Source organism: Sorex fumeus, unplaced genomic scaffold (genome assembly GCF_029834395.1).
Source record: "Sorex fumeus unplaced genomic scaffold, SorFum_2.1 ptg000044l, whole genome shotgun sequence".
Taxonomy (NCBI): Eukaryota; Metazoa; Chordata; class Mammalia; order Eulipotyphla; family Soricidae; genus Sorex; species Sorex fumeus.
The window spans coordinates 47,946,166-47,967,158 of record NW_026606101.1 but is presented as its reverse complement, the minus strand read 5'-3'; positions in this window follow the sequence as shown (position 1 = coordinate 47,967,158).

The window sequence follows — 20,993 nt, the reverse complement described above, 5'->3', positions numbered from 1 at the left end:
ATAACCAGGAATAGAAATACATGAAGATGAAGGGATTTCTGAAAAAAGAGCAGAAGCAGAAAGACTTCCTTATCCACCAAACTGCCCATTATCCATTATCCACTGAAACTGTCTTTTACGCATCTCCCTCCTTAGACAAACAATAAAATCACGTTTTAGACTGTTCCTCACCTGCTTTCCACAGGGAATCCCTTTTGGCCGCAGTGTTCACAGCCCATCCTTTTGGACATATTATCGCTGCTCTGGTACGCCACTATTGATCTTTTCCATAATTACCCTAATATGCCTCTTTGATCACTCCAAAGCATGTGCTTAGGAGTGTGTTCGAATCATAAAACAAAACAAGACAAAAAAAGCTTTTCAGGAAAATGTAAAAATAATCCAGGAGGAGGACCTAAAAGACACATGTTTTAATTAACAGTCACAATGGGTAGCTGAAAAGCAAACATGTGAGCTTCAGTCAAAAATGTTGTTGCTCCGCGTGCCTTAATAGGAAATAAAATAAGATTTGCACCTTCTTTCCCACAATCACACTGCTTGACTCCAGCGTTTTCTTACTTTGTGTTTTTTCACTTCAGCATTTGTCAAACTTGGATGAGAAAACTTGTTTTGTATACCATTGGCAGAAATATTTTTTTGGTTCTCCTTGAACATAGGGTGTCTTTATCATTCTTGAAATTCTCTTCTTGAGAGATACTTATAAAGACATTAAAGATTGATCTATGATCATCGTCAGTTGGGGCTAATGGGGAAAAGAGTCCACTTTTAATTGGTGTTTTCTTTTAAAAACATGTTCATATTTCCTATTTAGGTAAGGTTTTTTATTTGAACTTTTTTTCTCCTTTTATACATTGAAGATTATTAAACTCTTAAGGGAAAAATGTACCCAATCATTAATGTCAGCCTTTGTAAAAGTATTAGTTTCTAACACTCTGTCTTTCAGATAACTAAGTAATACTAAATAAGGCAATTTTCCCTGGCATACTTAAATTTACAAAGTGCTAATAAAATGAAATTTTATTTTATTTTATGAACCCATAGAGCAAAGTGGCTCCCACAGAGCCCAAGGGTTTCTGTTAAATGTTGTAGAAAAACAAGAGCCACCTTCTTTATAGTTCCTCTTCCTGGTCTCCCCTTTTACATTCTTCCTGACATCACTTTTCCATAGTCACAAATACTGCATTAAAATTGTCTGTAATTCTGTGGCATCTTGAATAATAAAATCAATGCACAATTTTATATTAATAAACAAATATTCACAAGTGTTGGTATTATCTTAATATTATGAATACCCAAATAGAATTTCATATTAAAGGTGATCTACCTATGTACCTGGAACCCTGGGAACAATGCCAGAGATTCTCAGCCCAATCAGCCTGAATGGTTCAGAACTCCACAGGCATTGCTCTACTTTTCTGGCCCACCAGTACTGGGGGCCATGCAGGCTCCCCAAAGTTGTGCTGAGGATCACTGTCCTGTCCTGTCCTCCCATTGTTCATCGATTTTGCTCGAGCGGGCCCAGTATCGTCTCCTTCCTGAGACTTGTTACTGTGTTTGGCATATTGAATACATCACGGGTAGCTTGTCAGGCTCTGTCGTGCGGGCGAGACACTCTCGGTAGCTTGCCGGGCTCTCCAAGAGGGGCGGAGGAATCGAACTCGGGTCGGCCATGTTGGCTGCGTGCAAGGCAAACGCCCTACCGCTGTGCTATCACTCCAGCCGAGTGCGCCGAGGATGGAGAAAGCAATTGTTGCTAAGGATCCACTTTGGGCCATGCACATATCTCTGGACCCTGATCTATGTCCATGCTTCTAAGGGTGATGTTTTAGATGGTCAAGTCATAGGTTTGAGATATATTTTATAGCATATACATGTTACCTATGTTCCTTTGTACATTTATAAGATTTCAAATACAAAGTGATCCAATATTTAGTGTAAATTTATTTATGAAACCGGAATATGGAAATAGCCAATGTGTCTTTCAATAGATGATTGGTAAAGAATATGAGGTACATTTATACAATGGAATGTTATTCAGCTTTAAGAAAAGTAATGGTTTTACCATTTCCAGCAAAAAAAGAGAGGAGCTAGAGGGGAGTATGTAAAGCAAAATCAGTCAGATAGAAAAAGACAATTTTTTATCAATGTGTATAATATGAGGCCGAAAATTAAAGGGAACACAAAAAAGCAGAAAATAATTCAAAGGACACCACCAAACTGTTTACTTGAGGGAAAGAGGGTGAAGATAAAGAAAAAAAAGTGGCAAGTTTTAAAATACTAAATAAAAATTTAAACGTATAAGTACACACACACACACACACACACACACACACACACAGAGTCTACACACACTCTATATATTTACTGGCCAGATATGTGATTCAGCAAAACAACTGACTTGCATGTATAAAGCCTCTGGTTTCAATCCCTGGCACTGCAAAAAATATATTCATATAAGGTAACATTAAAAAATATTTTTTTAAATTTTCTGAACGAAGGATTTTTCTCACCGAAAGAAATGTGATTCTTTTCTACTGCCCATTTGCTTTGTACCTAAAACTGAACAAGTCTCAGAATTATACAAATGATAAGCAAACTACACATATAGCCATGACTTTGTGTTTCTCGAACACCAGCTCTGGGGCAGCCAGTGCTCGGTGCTTGATGTATGTTGGAGCCTGAGCCCTTTCCAAGGTTCTGGTTACAAGTCTCATTTTACAGATTCAAAACTGTCGCAGCATTTGGGCTCGGGTACAACAACTAGTAAACAGCAAAGCTTCATTCTAAACGTAACTTTTTCTATTCCACATATGAAAGCAGATAATACATGAAGCCTTGTCAGTGAATGTCAAGGATTAAAGTACAAGGGCAAATACACTTACAATCCACTTGAGCAGATAATTTTTTAAGTAAGAGGAAAATAAGTCATTTCATTTCCCCATTTTTCTCCTTGCCTACCTTCTGAGAGAAGAAGTCTTTATTCCTGTTTCTATACTCTAGTACCTAACACACAATAAGGATTCTCCTAACTGGGCTGTTGTGAATTGTGTATATGCTCTAAACACAATTCACTAGCTTTTGGACATGGCGCTTTAAGGTATGGCTAGAAATCTAAGGACAATTGGAGGGCTGATGGGTAAAATTCATTCTGAAAAATAGAAATGGTCTGAAAAAATCTGCCAATTTTCAAGAGTTCAAAGAATAAAGCTGAGAAACTTTTGTTGTTACCAATTCTCGAGATGGTCTTCAGTCACAAGTGGCAAGAGAATGAAGCTAGAACATTTGACGAGGTTGGTCAATGATATCCGAGAGCTAGGCAATTTGTTTCTTTTTTTGTTGTTGTTTTGTGTGTTTTTTTTTCTTTTTGGGTCACACCTGGCGATGCACAGGGGTTACTCCTGGCTCTGCACTCAGGAGTTACTCCTGGCAGTGCTCAGGGGACCATATGAGATGCTGGGAATCAAACTGGGTCGGCCGCATGCAAGGCAAACACCTTACCCGCTGTGCTATCTCTCCAGCCCCAAGCTAGGCAATTTGTTCACCAGATCTCTACCTGACCTCTAGTTACCATAAGGAAAGACAGAAGGATCCAGTAGTGCCCCAAGATTCGGTGGATTCTGGTGTTCTCCTTGACCATGAAATTATACCAGAAAACAGGTACAGTCATGTACATGAATGTGATCTCAATTAAAGAAGAAAACTAAGTGAAAGAGAGAAATGTTCTTGAGTCATGTTGGCTTCTGCAGCAGAGCAGAGCGGGTTGCACTGAATCAAATGCTGCGCTTCGCGTGGAAACATTTCCCATGGAAAACAGTATCCGCATTAAGAAAGGCAAAAGCGTCCTTGAAACGTAAGTGGAATCCCACACCTGTCACAGTTACCCTTTTCAGGGAGTGGACAAATGTAGCTGACATGTGACTTTTTAACCTCTCAGGTGCTTCCATACCTGGGGCCTTTCCCTCCGAAACGTGCAGCCCACTCTGTTTGTTTGCTCTCTCTCTCCTCTGTCATTCCGCTGTTTGTTTTGCCCACACTGCTGTATTTGCGCTGAACACAGCTAAAAACGCCACCACCAGCACGGCCTCTTCTTGTCTGACATCAAAACAGCATCTGGGAGGAGGGAGTCCCAAGCCGGCTGCGGCCTAGGGAATTGAACCAGGAAGGTTGTTTTTATTACGATTCAGTAGACCCGGGTTTGGCAAACAGTTTCCAGGTGGACACGCACGCTCGCTTATTCTCAGTCCTGATTTTGAGCATTCTTTTCCGTTCGAGATGGGGAGATGGTCAGTCGACACTTTGTGACCGAGTGCGACCAGGCAGAAGCTGGCTGCCTGGAATGCTGAAGAAGGGATTTTTCGCTTTGAGTCAGAGGTTGAACTTAGTGACCTTTTCAAATCCTGAGATTCTATGGGAAGGGGCGGAGAGGCAAATATTTAGGTCATCCTGAAAACGACTGCCTTGGTAAAGTTTATAGACTAGCATGAAGCGGAACAGTCCAAAAACTTCCGACAAAACCTTACAAGTAGTGAGTACTGGCAATTTTGATCTGCTCCTTTTCTGCTGTGGTCTCGGTTTTCTGTGCATAAAAAGTACCACTGCAAAACTTTCTCAGTACAGTCAGATTTCAAGCAAGGACTGAATAGAGTTCTGCAGGTAGGTAATCACTTTGTCTGCCTTAGTTTTTTATTTTGGTATTTGCCATTTTGTTTTATGCGCATGTTTCATGACAGCCAGCCCTTACCCACATGATATCAAGGTTCACCTGTGGGGTGGGAGTAAGGAAGCCAGTTTTTAAAGGATCTGTGTGGTTGCAGGCAGAAGAACGTACCCACCTAGAACACACTTTCTCCATTGAAAAATTGGGATTGCACTTGAGACTTGTCTATCTCATCGAAGATCAAATCCAGGAAAATTGTTGAGGTTGGTAGATTTTAATTCTTAACTAATTCTTCTTTTGCATATTCCCATAAAGCCAAGGAGCTGCCCTATGACTGAATGGAAATTACAGTACCCTAATGATCAGATTGACATTCTAAAAGAATACCCCACATCTCTCCTGTCCTTTTTTCTTATTCCTAAAGGGAGAATGGAATAAGATTGACCTCAAAGATCCTTTCCAATATTCTCATGCTCTAAGAACTTCCTGCTCTGAGAAAGCATATTTCCCCATTTCCTCTGTTATTACATCAGTCTCAGTAAAAGTGCAGTTACTGAGGCCTAGAGTGATAATACAGTGGGGAGGGCATTGGCTTTGCACATGGCCAGATCCGTGCTTGCATATGATCTCCCAAGCCTTCCAGAAGTGATCCCTGACCACAGAGAGAGCCCTGAGCACTACTAGGTGTGGCCCAAAAACAAAAGATAAAAAAAAATAGCAGAGACTGGCTTCAAGAAGCTTTTCGCTACCTTTCAAAAAATGTATTAGAAATACCTCAGGAGCAGTAAGGGGTGCTTTTCCAGATGCGCCAGTGGGAAGGAGCAGAGATCGGCTCATCCAGGCTTCCACGACTCCTGCCATAGTCTCTGCCGGGGAGATGTGCATGAAGGCTGGCATCTTCTTGTCTTCAAGGGCGGCTTGACAACATGTGGCTTAGCATCATTATAGAGCCTGTGACACCAACACCACCAGGAAGAGTGACATCACTTGCTCTTCCAACTCAAAAGTCAGAAAGGCATCTTTCCATTGTAGTAGAAATGATGGGGTAACTGTCTTATCCTATTTTCTCATCTCATGCCACCACTTCTTTAAGAAGTCAGTCCTTACTATCATTCCCACTGTGTAGAAGAAGAAACCAATATCCCGCCACAACTAAGTAGCCAAACTTGTTCCGAAGGAACCCAACTTGTTACTTTCTCCAGTGTGTTTCCCCCCCCCCCCCCCCCCCCCGGCAATATGGTCAGTTTGTGAAGTGAACATCTCTAAAATGTTATTACTATTATTCTTTAAAAAAAAAAAAAACAGGGGCTTGAGTGACAGCACAGCGGGGAGGGCGTTTGCCTTGCACACGGCTGATCTGGGTTTGATTCCCGGCATCCCATATGGTCCCTCAAGCACCACCAGGAGTGATTCCTGAGTGCATAAACCCCTGAGCATCACTGGGTGTGACCCAAAAAGCAAAAAAAAAAAAAAAAAGCATTGCTTGGGGGTGTTGGTGGGGTGGGGGTGGGGGGAATGGATAAAAGTACCTAGATACATTTAGGATTTTTTCCCATTCGTTCTAAAATGGCAGCATAGCATTCTCGAGCCCTGAAGAGAGAGAGCTGGGAGACAACGATTTGCTCATTTGATTACCTTTCTCTGGATAAAAGCTACTGGCTGTCTATTTTTAAATAAAAAAACTCATTTCATCTTGACAAGCTTTTGGAACATTTTACGGCTTTTGTTGAGATCATTGGGAAGGTGTTGGAGTGCCACAAAATCAAGGTAATATTCTAAGGATGGAAGAAGCAGATAAATTTTTCATTCTAGATTTCTTTAGCTAGATTTGTGTGTGAAAACTCCACCTTCACAGTAAGGCTTTCACTGTGTGTGTTGACTTTCCTTTCCTTGTTTTCCTTTCTCTATTTACTGGGTTTTAACTGCCACCATCTCATCACCTCATTAGCTTTCTTCCAGTGAAACAATGGTCCTCATTCCAGGTATGTGCAGGTTTTTAGAGCCAGGAAGAGGGCTGTGACCTTCTGAACTGTGCCGCTGTCAGGCCAAGCAAAGGTGACTCATGAAACACTTGTCAAGGTACAGGAAAAAACAGCTCAGCAAGACAGTGCCCTGTCTTGATAATAGGAAAAATACGTTTTCAAAGAATTGTGCTAGGTTTCTTTTGAAGACTCGGTTCATGGTTTTCAAGGTGCCTGACCTAACCTGATTGAATTCGGGAATAAGCAGCGCTTCAGAAGAGGAACCCGCATGCTGTTATCATGATGTGTTTATAGGCAAAGGCAAAACAGTTCCCAGAGAAAATGAAATAGAAATGTCGAGCTCAGGGTGGCCCAGTTAGACCTAAATCTCATAAAATTTAAGTCTGCCCATGTTTCTGTGTACCTGGCAATAACAGTTTCTTGTTTTGACCATATAATCTTCTCAATTATTTATTGGTTTAGATTTCATATTGATTTATAATTCGGTACTGATTTCTAATTCAAAATTCAGATTCCACATATCAGCATGAAACAGGTACCACTGCAAATGTCATACTTCATTTTTTTCAAGTTCTGGGGCTACACCAGAATGTAGTCAGGACTTATTCCTGACTTTGTCTTCAGAGATGACTCCTGATGGTATTCAGGAGATCATATGCAGTCTGGGGATTATACTGGGGTTGGCTGAATGCAAGACAAGCACCTTAACCTCTGTACTATCTCTTTGGTCCCACCAATGCAACAATTTCACAAAATGCTTTTTTTGTTAGTCAGCTCTGTTGCTTTGAATAAGTTATCTAAGTACTCTGAGCTTTTGTTTGTTACCTATTAGGGTATGTAATTGAATAGAATCTCTTCTAGAAGTGTAATTCTATGATTTCAAAATAAACCCCACATTTATGGTGTGAAGATTCTAATTAATATATTAGTTATCGAGGGCTGGAGAGATAGCACAGCGGGTAGGGCGTTTACCTTGCACATGGCCGACCCAGGTTCGATTCCCGGAATCCCATATGATCCCCTGAGCACAGCTAGGAGTGACTCCTGAGTGCAGAGCCAGGAGTAACCCCTGTGCATTGCCGGGTGTGACGCCCCCCCCCAAAAAGAAAAAAAATATATATATATATTAGTTATCCAGGGCTGGAGCAATAGTATAACCAGTAAGATGTTTGTCTTACATGTGGCTCAACTGGGTTTGATCTCTGGCATCTCATATGGGCTCCTGAACACCTCCAGGAGTAATTTCTGAGTTCAAAGCCAGGAATAACCACTGAGCATGGCCGGATGTGACCCAAAAAGCCTATATATTATACACATAGAGAGAAAGATTTTATATATATATATATATACATATATAACTGATGCATACATGTGCACATACAAACATGTATATATACATACCTATATATATATATCTAAGATATATATATAACGAAACTGTATGTAATCCAGTTATCCAAGTTGATAAAGAAATGTGTTTGCTAAATCACAATGCCCAAAAGGAGAGAGAGAAAGAGAGAGGGAAGAAAAATGCCCCGCCATAGAGGCAGGGAGTAGGGGGGCATGATGGCAGGGAAACTGGGGACACTGATAATGAGCAATGTACACTGGGTAGAGGGATGGGCGTTGGAACAATGTATGATTGAAACCTAATCATGAACAGCTTTATAAAGGTCTATTTCACAATGATTCAACTAAAAACATTTTTTAAATATGATTGACATAAACAACTTTCATGGTAGTTGTATTTGTATTAACTAACAGTCAATTAGCCTGACATAGGACCGACCCATTAGGATGTTGCCAAGTCAAAAAGGTCAAAGTATTCTAGAAGTTCACAAACTTGGTCCAATTGGTTTATATCTCCTCCTCCTCCTCCCCCTCCTCCTCCTCCTCCTCGTCCCTCTACTCCCCCTCCTCCTCCTCCTCCTCCTCCTCCTCTTCCTCTTCCTCCTCCTCCTCCTCCTCCTCCTCCTCCTCCTCCTCCTCCTCCTCTTCCTCTTCCTCTTCCTCTTCCTCTTCCTCTTCTTCTTCTTCTTCTTCTTCTTCTTCTTCTTCTTCTTCTTCTTCTTCTTCGCACTAGTTCACCATTTAGAAGTAGAATGTTTAATACTTGTTAATCAATCCTACTGGAGCGATAGCACAGCAGGTAGGGCGTTCGCCTTACAAGCGGCCAACATGGCCGACCCGAGTTTGATTCCTCCGCCCCTCTCGGAGAGCCCAGCAAGCTACCAAGAGTATTCAATATGCCAGACACAGTAACAACAAAGTCTCCAATGGAGACGTTACTGGGCCCATTCGAGCAAATCGACGATCAACGGGAGGGCCTTTACCTTTACCTTTTAATCAATCCTACAGTTGTCTGATAATAGTCAGAATTCACCTGTTGACTAAAAGCTAGTTGTGGGAATCAGCTACTAGTCTTCATTGTCTCCAAGTTTGAGACAAGCATCTGACTACACTTCCCAGACATCCTTTCATCAAAATTACATTTAAGCCAATGGGGTGACAGTTGGAGTTGTGTGTACCATTTTCTGTCATCTCCTTAAAAATGAACCCACATGGGATGAGTTCAAGAGGAACAATATAAAAATCATTGGTGTCAATGAAGAAAGGTCACTGGTCACTGTCCTCCTGTTGTTCATCGATTTGCTCGAGCGGGCCCAGTAACGTCTCCATCGTGAGACTCGTTACTGTGCTTGGCATATCGAGTACATCGTGGGGAGCTTGCCAGGCTTTGCCGTGCGGGCGAGATAATCTCAGTAGCTTGCCAGGCTCTCTGAGAGGGGCGGAGGAATCAAACTCGGGTCGGCCATGTTTAAGACACATCATGGTTAGAATGACAAATGCCAAAGACAGAGACAGAATATTGAAAGTATCAAGATCAAAGAAGGAGCTCATATACAAAGGAAAACCCGTAAAATTCACAGACGATCTATCAAATGAATCAGAAGACAATGGAGGGATATAGTACAAAAACATCAATGAAATGAACACATCATCATGAATACTTGATCAGGCTAGATTATCATTCAGATTTGAAGGGAGTATACAAGAGAGAATTCAGAGACAAGCAACAGTTTAGGAACTTGATAGCCTTGAAACCAGTTTTTCAAGAATCATTAAAGGAGCTTCTTTAAAAGACAGGACAAATTTCATAGCACATGGCATTGAGTGTGGCATTCAATCACAGCTTTATTTCTACTAGACTAAGAAAAGTTTATTTACTCCTAGCTTACTAAGGGGGTTGATACATTTTAAATAATGATTTAATGTTTCATTTTTATTGTTTATTCTATGAATGGGAGGTGGTTTGGTATTTTTTTACAATTATAAAGGCTTTGTTTTTTGGTTTGCTCCTGGGATGGCTTGTTTCAGGGGATTGTGTAGGATGGCCAGGAATCTAACTCAGGTCTACCACATGCAAGGCAAGTACCCTATACACTGAGATATCTCTCCAGCACCCATAGAGACTTTATTATGGTCATTTATTTATTAATACAGAAATTTAAACATTACCTATAATATAATTTTTACCATAAGTATAGCTATAGCACAGCGGTAGGGCATTTGCCTTGCACGCAGCCAACATGGCCGACCCAAGTTCGATTCCTCCGCCCCTCTCGGAGAGCCCGGCAAGCTACCGAGAGTATCTCGCCCGCACGGCAGAGCCTGGCAAGCTCCCCGTGATGTATTCGATATGCCAAACACAGTAACAACAAAGTCTCCAATGGAGACGTTACTGGGCCCGCTCGAGCAAATCGATGAACAACGGGAGGACAGTGACAGTGACCATAAGTATAACATTCCTTTTCCTAGGAGGAAACACACCTTTATACTTTGTGGAACTTCAGGAGTTTCTCTATTCAGCTGTATGTATGGAAGCCACACCTTCACAATAATTTTTTTAAGAAAAGATTTCTTATATATGAGATAAACAAACAAACAAACAAAATCCCACTGACCAAAGTCATCAGAACTGGTTGTTGTGGTTTTGTCTATAGAACTGAGCTTACATGGGAGGAGAGTTGGGAGGTGCCTTAGCACACTGGTCATGGAAAGTGGGCACATGTTGATAGGTATGGTTTTCAAATGATGTCTGAATGAAAAGTGTAGTTAACAGTATTGTAAATCTTGGTAATGTCACTGTCACTGTCACTGTCCTCTCGTTGTTCATCAATTTGCTTGAGCAAGCCCAGTAACGTTCTCCATTGTGAGACTTCTTGTTACTGTGTTTGGCATATTGAATACTCTTGGTAGCTTGCCCACCTCTCTGAGAGGGGCAGAGGAATTGAACCCAGCTCAGCCGGGCTGGCTGCGTGCAAGGCAAACGCTCTACCGCTGTGCTATCACTCCAAATAGTTTTAAAAGATGAACCTTAATTGCCATTCACTTTCTCTTTAATCCTTCCTGGTAAGTGACAATCACTAGAATAATTTTAAAAATAGATATTGAGGGTTCCAGAGCTACCTACCAGCCTTCCAACCATAGATAAATAAAATGAACGAGATAAATAAATGTCTATTTCTCAATGCCATTATTTATTTCTGATTCTCAGTTTCAACAACTTAATTTACCTAACTAACAACAACCCTAATTTTGGACTAGGCGTTAAAAATACCTTTAGCAGCATATAGCAATATTAGGTGTCATTTAGGAAGGAAATAAAAGGAATAAAACATTATAAGCTTAAAAAAATTATAGCTCATATTGCTTTCCAAGCATATTCTGTAGAGATAAAGAGTGTTTTAAAAAGCAGGGGGTTAATATGTCCCATTTATGGATCTCTTTAAAACCAGAGGTGACAGGGGCTGGGGCAATAGCACAGTGGGTAGGGCATTTGCCTTGCATGCGGCTGACCCATGTTCGAAATCCAGGATCCCATATGGTCCCCTGAGCACCGCTAGGAGTAATTCCTGAGTGCAGAACCAGGAGTAACCCCTGAGCATAGCGGGGTATGATCCAAAATGCAAAAACAAAAACAAAACAAAACAAAACAAAAAAACCAGGGGTGACAGACCAACTGAGCCTTATAATACGAGGCTCTTGTTTGTCAGAGGGAAATGCTGTTATATATTTGTTTTGTTCTTCTTGTGTCATTATTTTCTTGTGTATACATCATTTTCCTTTGTTCACTTAAAATGATATTGTTCCCAGTGGCTATCTCTAACCTTGTGCAAGGCACTAAACTCCTGAATCCCAGTTTCCTTGTCTTTGAAAGGGGATATTCATATAACAAAATAACATATAAACTCAAGGCACTTGAGAAATAATACAGGGATTAAGGCACTTGCCTTACATACAGCCTACCCCAGTTTGATAGCTGGCACTGGTCTCCAAGAAACTTCCAGGAAAAATCCTAGAGCACAGAGCCAAGAATGAGCCTGAATACAATCAAAAGTGACCCAAACACACACACCACACACACACACTCAGACACACACAAAGACACACACACACATGTTGCTTTGTACTCAGTGGGATCTCTTTCAGTAAGGACTTAGAAATAATAGCCATAGTATTAATATTGCTGCTACGATTATTACAATTATTGTCCTTCTTTCACTCAAAGCTTGTTAGCATTGCTACTATTGACTGGGCAGTAATCTTGATGACATTTTTCTTCTGAGTGGACAGAGTGAGTCTGTCTCTGCAGGTCTTTCTGCAGATTGCCCATTAGAGCAACACCTGCAATATTACTGTTCCTAAATCTCCATTTGCAACCCAGGCCCCCTGAAAGCAGGCTCAGACTCCTGCTATTTGCACTGCATGAAGTCCAACTTCCTTTTGCAAACAGTTGGTAAAAGGCTTGGGTAACTGGGTCTTCCACTTGGACTTTAGAAACTGGTAAAATTACCCGAGCAGGTCAAGTTCCTACCGCTGTCTCATTTGAAAACACAGCGACTTAGTCCTGGTATCCCTCCCTTATGGGCTTTCTTCTCTTGATCCATCTTTGAGGATTATTTTTCAAATAACACTTATGCAGCTCTCCAAATACCTGCCTCCAAGGACCTTCATCTTTTTTTATGCACTCTGCTTCTGCGTATGGTGGTACTCTCATTTGGAAGTAGAAGAATTTTCTGAATCCTCTTACAGACTTTCTAGTCATCCATCCTTGAAATATTTTTATGCCCGTTAAATGGTTGGCACAATTTTTTCAAAATCAGTCCTGCTATGTAATACACTGAGGAGGATGGAGCTGGATGATCTCTTCAAGAATCCAAACTGGAAACTAAAGCAAAGGACTGTGCTCTAAGTAGCCTCAATTTTGCCCAAATAGTCCTTCTTTTCATCCAAACACAAATCAGAATGCAAAACAGGTTGTAAAAAAATTCCTGAGCTGTTTATTCCATGCTGTTTTAGGAAGGTTTCAGCGTGGGATTTTCATATTTAAAAAAATGATCTTCATTAAGGGGCTGGAGAAATTGTACAGAAAGTAAGGTGCTTGCCTTGATGCAGCCAACCCGGATTCGATCCCAATATCCCATAGGATGTTGCAACGAGCACCACCAAAAGTAATTCCTAAACACAGAGTCAGGAGTAAGCCTGAGCATTGCCAAGTGTGGTTCAAAACCCAAAACTAAAATAAAATAAATCTGCCTTAAGTTTGAGATATGAATTATGGTAAAATTTATTCCCAGATAATTAATACTAACTTTACCTTTCAGATTACAAAGGGTAATTGTTTAGTGTCTTCTATGAACCAGAGAAAGCATCGAGTTTAGTGCTTATCCTTATACACTACAGTTATGCCTATTTTGAAGACAAAGTGAGGCACAAACTCATACAATAAATGGTTTCCTAAAGGAAAGTACCAGGCACATCTATCTCAATCCCATCATCTCCAGTGCTTCCTATGCTCAGAAAGTGACTCAAATTGAAGGTCTTATCTCAAAATCAAATTAATGAGATTACCGCTTATTCTTTTTTCCTTTTCCACTGGACAACCCTGGATTTAGCAAATATAAAGAAAAGAGGTATTTTATAAATTAAACATGTTTATTTTCCCCCTTTTAAAACAGATACAAAAGGGATAGGCATTTAGTGGAACATTTTACAAGTTAAGATTATTTTAAAAGTTTCATTCTATGGTATTTTGCATTAGCCAGTTATGTAAAAGATATTATCTTGCTCTAATGAATGGAGAGTAGAAGAAATATTACATTTGTCAAATCAATTTCTCTTCTCCTCAACAACATAAATCTCTCGATTGAGAGTCTCTTAAACAGTACCTCTTCAAATAAAAAGTTCATGAGAATTTTGGGTGAACTTTAGGATACCTCTTCGCCTTTTGTCTCCAAGCACAAGAAGTGTCCCAGCATTGCCATCTCAGTTTTTACTTTAGTCCATTCATATGGCCATCTAGTAGTATGATAGATTAGGGCAATGACTACACAATGATGTCTCAGATTCTCCCTCCAACTCCCATGGTAACTCCTTCCTATTTTCATCAGTGAGATAAAGCAACAGAGAAAATCTGAGAGTGAGCCCAGCTCATGTAGTGTTGAGGCCACACCAGAATGGCACTGCCAAGAAGGAGAGGCCCACTGCACAGGACCGAGGGAGACACATCAGATATGAGATATGAATGAGGTAATGTTAGCTGATAGGCAAATCATGCTGAGAAGTGTGGAACAGGCTATGCTCCAATCTAGAGATGTAGATCACATGAAAGTAGGAGGTGGAAGTGATCAAGAGATCATCTTGTCAGTTGGGGATTCAAAAACACTCCTATATACTGTGGACACAACTTTCCTATCTTGTGGACCCAGAGATAGTATAGCAGGGAAGACTCTTGTCTTTCAAACAGGCAACTTGGGTTGGATCTCCAGCAGTGCATATGGTCCTCCAACCCCAACAGGAGTGATCCCTGAACACAGAACCAGAAGAAAGTTCTGAACACTTCACGTGTGGCCAGTTCCTGCCCCCAACCACACCCCAAATAATTAAGATGTAAGAAGCAATTGATGATCACCAATCTGGTCCATCAATCAGTATCATCTGAAAATCACAAACTTCCCTTTTGCTGCCTTGCTAATCTCTAGAGCTCCTCCGCTCTCATCATCGAACTCCACTCTTATTTTATCTTACCTTAGATCCAGTCTTTAAATTGCTACCAGAGTTTTTTCCCTGAATTATGTCATGGGACTTCCTCTGAAGCACTTTGGGTCCCCATTCAGCCTGAAATAAAGTTTTTGCCTGGTAGGAGGGCTCTATAAATGAATCCCAAGATACTGCCCAGGACACTTTCCTCACTGCTTCCCAAAGCCTAAGTCAGCCACATCCTTAGTGTCAATCGATCAGAATCTCACCCTTGGGAGTGTTCTTCCTCACTATCCTGAATGGTCATTCTTCCTCACTCAATTCTGAATTAAACAAACAAGTCAGGTTTTTTTTTATTCTAAAGGCAATAAGTTTGTTTTTAAAAAATCACTAACCAGAAAGTTTGTCAATACAGAAATTGTTTGGGTCTAATTCTTTCTTAGTCTTCAGTATCTTCCATATCTCGCTTTCCTACTTCCCTAAATCTCTGGGCTTCTATTATGTAATATCACAGGATGGTTTTAGAATTTGTACTTATTTTTTAATTCTGACTGCTTTATTCTGACTTATGATGAACTGCTTACTTATCTCTCTCCCCAGTTAAATTGTACTTCCTGTGAAGAAAGAGATCTTGTCTTGTTCATTGTTCCATATCCAGAACTGTTTTTCTATTCAGCATTTTTGGTTTTAAAAACTGAAAAACTTGATTATTTTAAATTAAAAAATAATAGATATATATGTACAAATTTATATCATTTCACAATTGTCAAATTACTGTTATATAGTAGCCACAACTAAAATATTTAATAAATATTTATTGATTGGAACATTGAATGAGTTACACATTTAAAGAAAGAATTGATGACAAAGAACATCTTTTTCTCCTAATTTTTCTATGACACAAGCTGGAGAAAACTAAATAAAATCATTGATTAAGTCTCCTCTTCTGTTTCTTGAAGACTTCTCTATGACTAAAATTAAGTTCAAGAAACCTGATATTTTGGATTTAATTTTGCCTTCAAAGGCTGAAACTCTTTTTAACAGACAATTTCATTAATCTTTAAATAAAAATATATCATAAATCAAGCTTTTACTGAGAGACTGGAAAATCTAAGCTCTGGTGGCCCAGCTTTCTAAAATGCTGGAAAATTGTACATCCCATATGTTCTCATAAATCACATTTAAGTTATTTAATGATATTTAATAATAATAACTGCATACTTTTTTATTTTATGTACATATATAATATTCCTAATCTGCACAAAATGCTTTTGGGGTATGTTTAACCTGATTTATAGGTAAAGAAAAACATAGGTTTAAATACCTTGCCAAAGGTCATATGGCATGGATGAAGCAGAATTAAGTTTGTAAACTGAGTCTTTTGATTTCAAATCAAGAGCTCCCTTTTATCCTGAAGAAAGCAAGGAAGCATGGAGACAGGGAACATTTAGAAGAAGAAAGCATGAGGCTACATAACTGCTCAGGTAGAAAATATGATGAGACTCAAGATAATGCTTCCTCACCTTGGAGCTCCCTGAGGATGAGAATTAACCTTGGGCAATGGAGAAGATCAAGCGCATGGAGAAAAGTGACAGAAGAAAAGAGCAATAAAAACCATCACCTCTGGGTGTTGGGACACTGTATGACTGAAACCTAATCATGAATAGCTTTGCAGGAGTCTACATCACAGTGATATAATTAAACAAAAAAAATCTTAAAAAAACAAACCAACAAAAATAACCCATCACCTCATCCTAAAGTACACTGCACCCAGAGGAAAGTTTAGCTTTCTGGTTAATTCCAAGAAAGATTATGACTGGATCAGAGAATGGTCTCACTATTCCATACAGTCTTTGATATTGGGGATATCAAAGCCTAATGAGGAGAATTGAGCTCAGATCTTTGAACTGAGTAGAGGGAAACTATTTATGATGTATCTGCTCAGAAAGTCCAAAACAAATGCAAACACATTCTGTAAACTCAAAGAGTCTGGTTAAAAGAAACACATTCAAAATCTCCTGAAAATAATAGAATAAGAGAAACCCTTTGAGATGTTGAGTCAGTTGAATACAGTCTCTCTTAGAAGTCTTCTCTCCGTCATTTCAGATATTACTAATACAAATGTAAGCAAAGTTTAAAAAGCTGGCCTTAGTGTTGAATTACACTTATGACTAAATTTTTCCTAACAGAAACTGGACAGGTTGTTCTAAACATATTTAGTGCTTCATTTAGAAAATATTTTTTGCATCTGTTCTATGTTTCAGACCTGTATATAATATGTGAGCAATTATAATTCTTAATCTCAGAGTTTACAGTCTGATTTACATGTGGGAAAATGGTGGGCTGATTTATATATCTTTGGGTGTCCTCTATAGACCTTGTGTCTGATTTTTAATTGAAGCATCTGTATGTCTTGCTCTACTTTGCCTGTTAATTTAAAGCAAAAAGTGGAAGGGGCTGTCATATTGAATGGTGTGGGGAGGGGTGAGACAAGGAAAGGGGTGTTGAATCTGGTATTTAGCCCTAAGCAGACAATTATCAGCTATTCACAACATCACAAACAAAACCACAAATAACCTGGTACCCTCTCATATCAAGTCAGGGAATCTTATATTAAATGTACTCAACTGCTTTCTCCTTTTCAAGCTCTCTTGAGTTCCAATTTCTATACTATGACAGAAATTCTAGAGCAGCCATTAATAAAATATCTGTATACTCTATTGTACATGTATTATATGTCCAGAACTGTCTTCAGTACTTTTGACCTTATTTCAATTAACACACACACACAAATAAATCTTCAAGAAGATAACTTTTACTATCATCATAGTCTTGATAATGAGGAAATTGAAGCTCTGGGTGGTTCTTTAATCCAAAGCAATCTTACCCAAAGACAAGTAAATGCTAAAGCCAAGATTTAAAACTAACCTTGTTTTTTTCCAACATCCTTCCAACCTAACTAGACGCAACACTATCTCTCAGTCCCTGTCTACAGAGTCCTTCGTTTTTGGGGAGTGAATGACAATTTAAAATGCCACTTTCATATTAGTGAAAACTGTTAGAAGAAATAAGTCATTAGGTTAGTTGGGGGGAAAATATACAGGAAATCACTAAATTCAGCTCCGAGAGTCAGAGGCGGCAGCATCCAAGCCAAATCCTGAAATGTGCGAGTATTAACCCAAGGAAGAGGGGATGAGGAAACAAGGTTTGCAAAGTTGTGGAGGTAGGTGGGGGGGTAATTATAAACTTGAAAAAAAAAAGGATCCTTAGTATTCACCTGATCGCTGTGTAGCACCAGTTGTGAAACGTTACCAAACAAATGCCTTCTCCCCAGCTGGGACACAGTATGAGGATACATGAGGACTCTTGCAAAATCTGATACAGATTTGGTGGGAAACTCCATGCCCTGTACTGAATCACTGCACAGTAACCGGGAATCCTGGTTACCTTGAGGCAATGCAGCCGAGCTATCAACCAGCCAAGGCATATGCAGCGATGGTCATGCTTCCATCCAGGAATGCCTAACAGGTTCTAATTGGCTTTGTCACCAGTTGCTGTTGGAATTTTGAGACATTGATTCCATATCAAAGTTACATTGAAATGAAATCACCAGGAAAAGTTACTCTACTCTGACCTGGTCAAAAGATATGAAACACAGGGGAGAGAAGGCAAAGCCAATAGATTTGTGTAAAAGTATGATGGGAACAAAGTCAAGACTTTAAACTCTCCCATTATTGTCTGTGCTGTGGCAGCTTCTCTGGGACCACCATTTCAGAACAGACCTGAATAGATTTTAAAGAAATGAGATGGGGTTGTCATTGATCAGAATAGCTTCATGCATTTATTCCTCCATCTGACAGGGAGAAATGAAAAGGCTTCAGAAACCCAGAGACCTGGCTTCATGCCTTAGCCCAAGACATGCTAGCTGTGTGGCCTTGGGCAAGTTGCTTATCTTTATCTTTAGACTAAGTACAATAATACAGACTTTCAATGACTAGGGATTAAAAATATAATGTATGTAAAGTACCGAGTCTGCCCCCTCTGTAGGCATTCAACAAATGGTAATTATTATGATTATTGTCATTATTATATTGGCATTTAAAGGAGAGCTTTTCAGGATAGAAGAGATAACTCAAAGAACTAAAACACACGCCTGGAGTGGACAGGACCCCAGGTTTAATTCCCAGCACTGCATGGCCTCCCTAGCAGTACTGGGTGTGACCCTGTGAGCCCCAGCATCACAAGGGCACAGCCCTCACCAAAAATAAATAAAGACCATTTCTCAACGACAACTAAAATTTTGACAAATGGTGGGAATTTGGAAAGACTGCAGATTAATATTTTTTGAGCATTGATTATTTTCTAAATCAAACAACAGTTTAAAGTCATTACAAATTATCACTATTTGAGTGAATCCAGTAGTTAGATAACTAAATAAATATCTTATTATTTATAAAATTTATTGATAAAATCGAAATTTATTAATAAAATTTCACCTGTCATCAGTAAATTTATATGAACAAGATAAAAGTAAACTAAAAACGACAATTCTTGCCCATGATTCTTCCAGAAAACTCTGGCAATTATATTCTGCTAACATCTTAAAGCTTGATCACTTCTGATCAGTCCACTAATCTACCCTTCTAGGATGAAAAACTGGGCTTACCAGTTGGTAAGGAAAAGGTAAGTCTATTCTAATGTTTTTGAAAAATAAACGCTTTCTATTTTAAGTTCCTAAAAGTGAATGTTTTCATCCCTAGATATTTGTGTTCAATCTATTCTGTCATGGACCAGGATTGTGGCAGAGCATTCACCAGAGGGACATTGTGGGAAGACCTGGAGTAATACTTGAGTTTTCATTCTGACTCAAAAATCAGCTAGTTTGTAGGAACTTGGGCAAGGAAAAATAAAACAGGTATGGAGTGAGGGAGTCACTAAAAATTTGTCCCTTAATAATGGTCTTATTCTTCCAGCATCTCCCTTTTTGTCTATAGGTTAGGTGACTTTGGAAGTTTAATAAATGCTTTACAGTTGTCTATAACATCTAGCAATTACTTGGCAATTGTTCCATTTTTATGTTTTATTTTATTTTATATTAAAATTGTTTTATTTTATATTTAAAAGCTATAGAGCTTTAATTCTGAAGTGTTAAGTGTAATATTAAATGATTCTCTTCTGAGAAATACATTTTAAGGTTATGCAAATATTATGAGAGGGGAGGATAGCATTATAAATTGAAAACCCTAGAAAATTACTGGAAGATTTAACAGCTACCAACAAAGGAGCCGTTTTCAATCTGTTTTAAGGAATCTTATTTATTATGGAATCTAAAAACAAAAGCATCCTTTACACAAAAAAATATTTCCTAGGGGGTCATAGTAGAATTTCAATTACTTAACTGAGTCTAAGGGCTTCATTTGAGGAAACCTAAATCACTTGCTTTATTTTAAAGCAGTCATGTTTCCCCTAATGGTGCTTACTAAGTCTGAAAGGTATTTATTTAAAATAAGTAGAGTAACTTGTACATTGATTAAACTGTCTCTCTCTTTAGAGATCATGAAATTGCAATTTAACATAAAGAGCTGAAGAGAGCATCAATTAAAGATCTAGCAGGTCTGAGCCAGGTGCTCATCACAGGAGATGGGATTAAAGATCAGTTAAAAAACGTAAACCCCCAAGTATGCAAGAACCTAAATGCAATAATATAATGAAAGCATAAAATCAAACCAATTGGGATAAAAATGAAGCACTTACCTCATATGATCACCTGAAAAGCGTGCAAATTCCTGCAAATTGCAGGAATTCATATTGCAAAGTACTCAGCAATACTTCTCTGTGGTTCTGTAGGAATACCAGAAAATCCTGTAATATCTTGCAAAGTGCTCCATAGGTATCCAATACTTTTGAACTGATATCTTTCTACATTCCTCAGTGGGACCAAAATCATATAACTGCTACTGGTCTTCAACTGAAGGAAAGGTATGCCCTGGAAAAAAAGAAGTGGGTGATTGTTTTTCAGTTCTGAAGATGGATTTAGAGATAAAATATATCTATTTTTCACTACTCAGAGGTAGTCCGAATACCAAAAAAGCACAAATAGTAATGTCCTTTTGATTATTTTAAAAGTATCTGCTTCTATAAAGGACAGAATCCCCCAACCTCCCAACCCATATTTTAATAACCCAACAATAGAGTAGAAATATTTGACAGAGGGTGTATTGGATGTTGATGATCTCCAACTGATTCCAAATCTGCATAAATAAAACTCCAACAAATCCCTACACAATGAAACTACTGAATGGGACTCTATT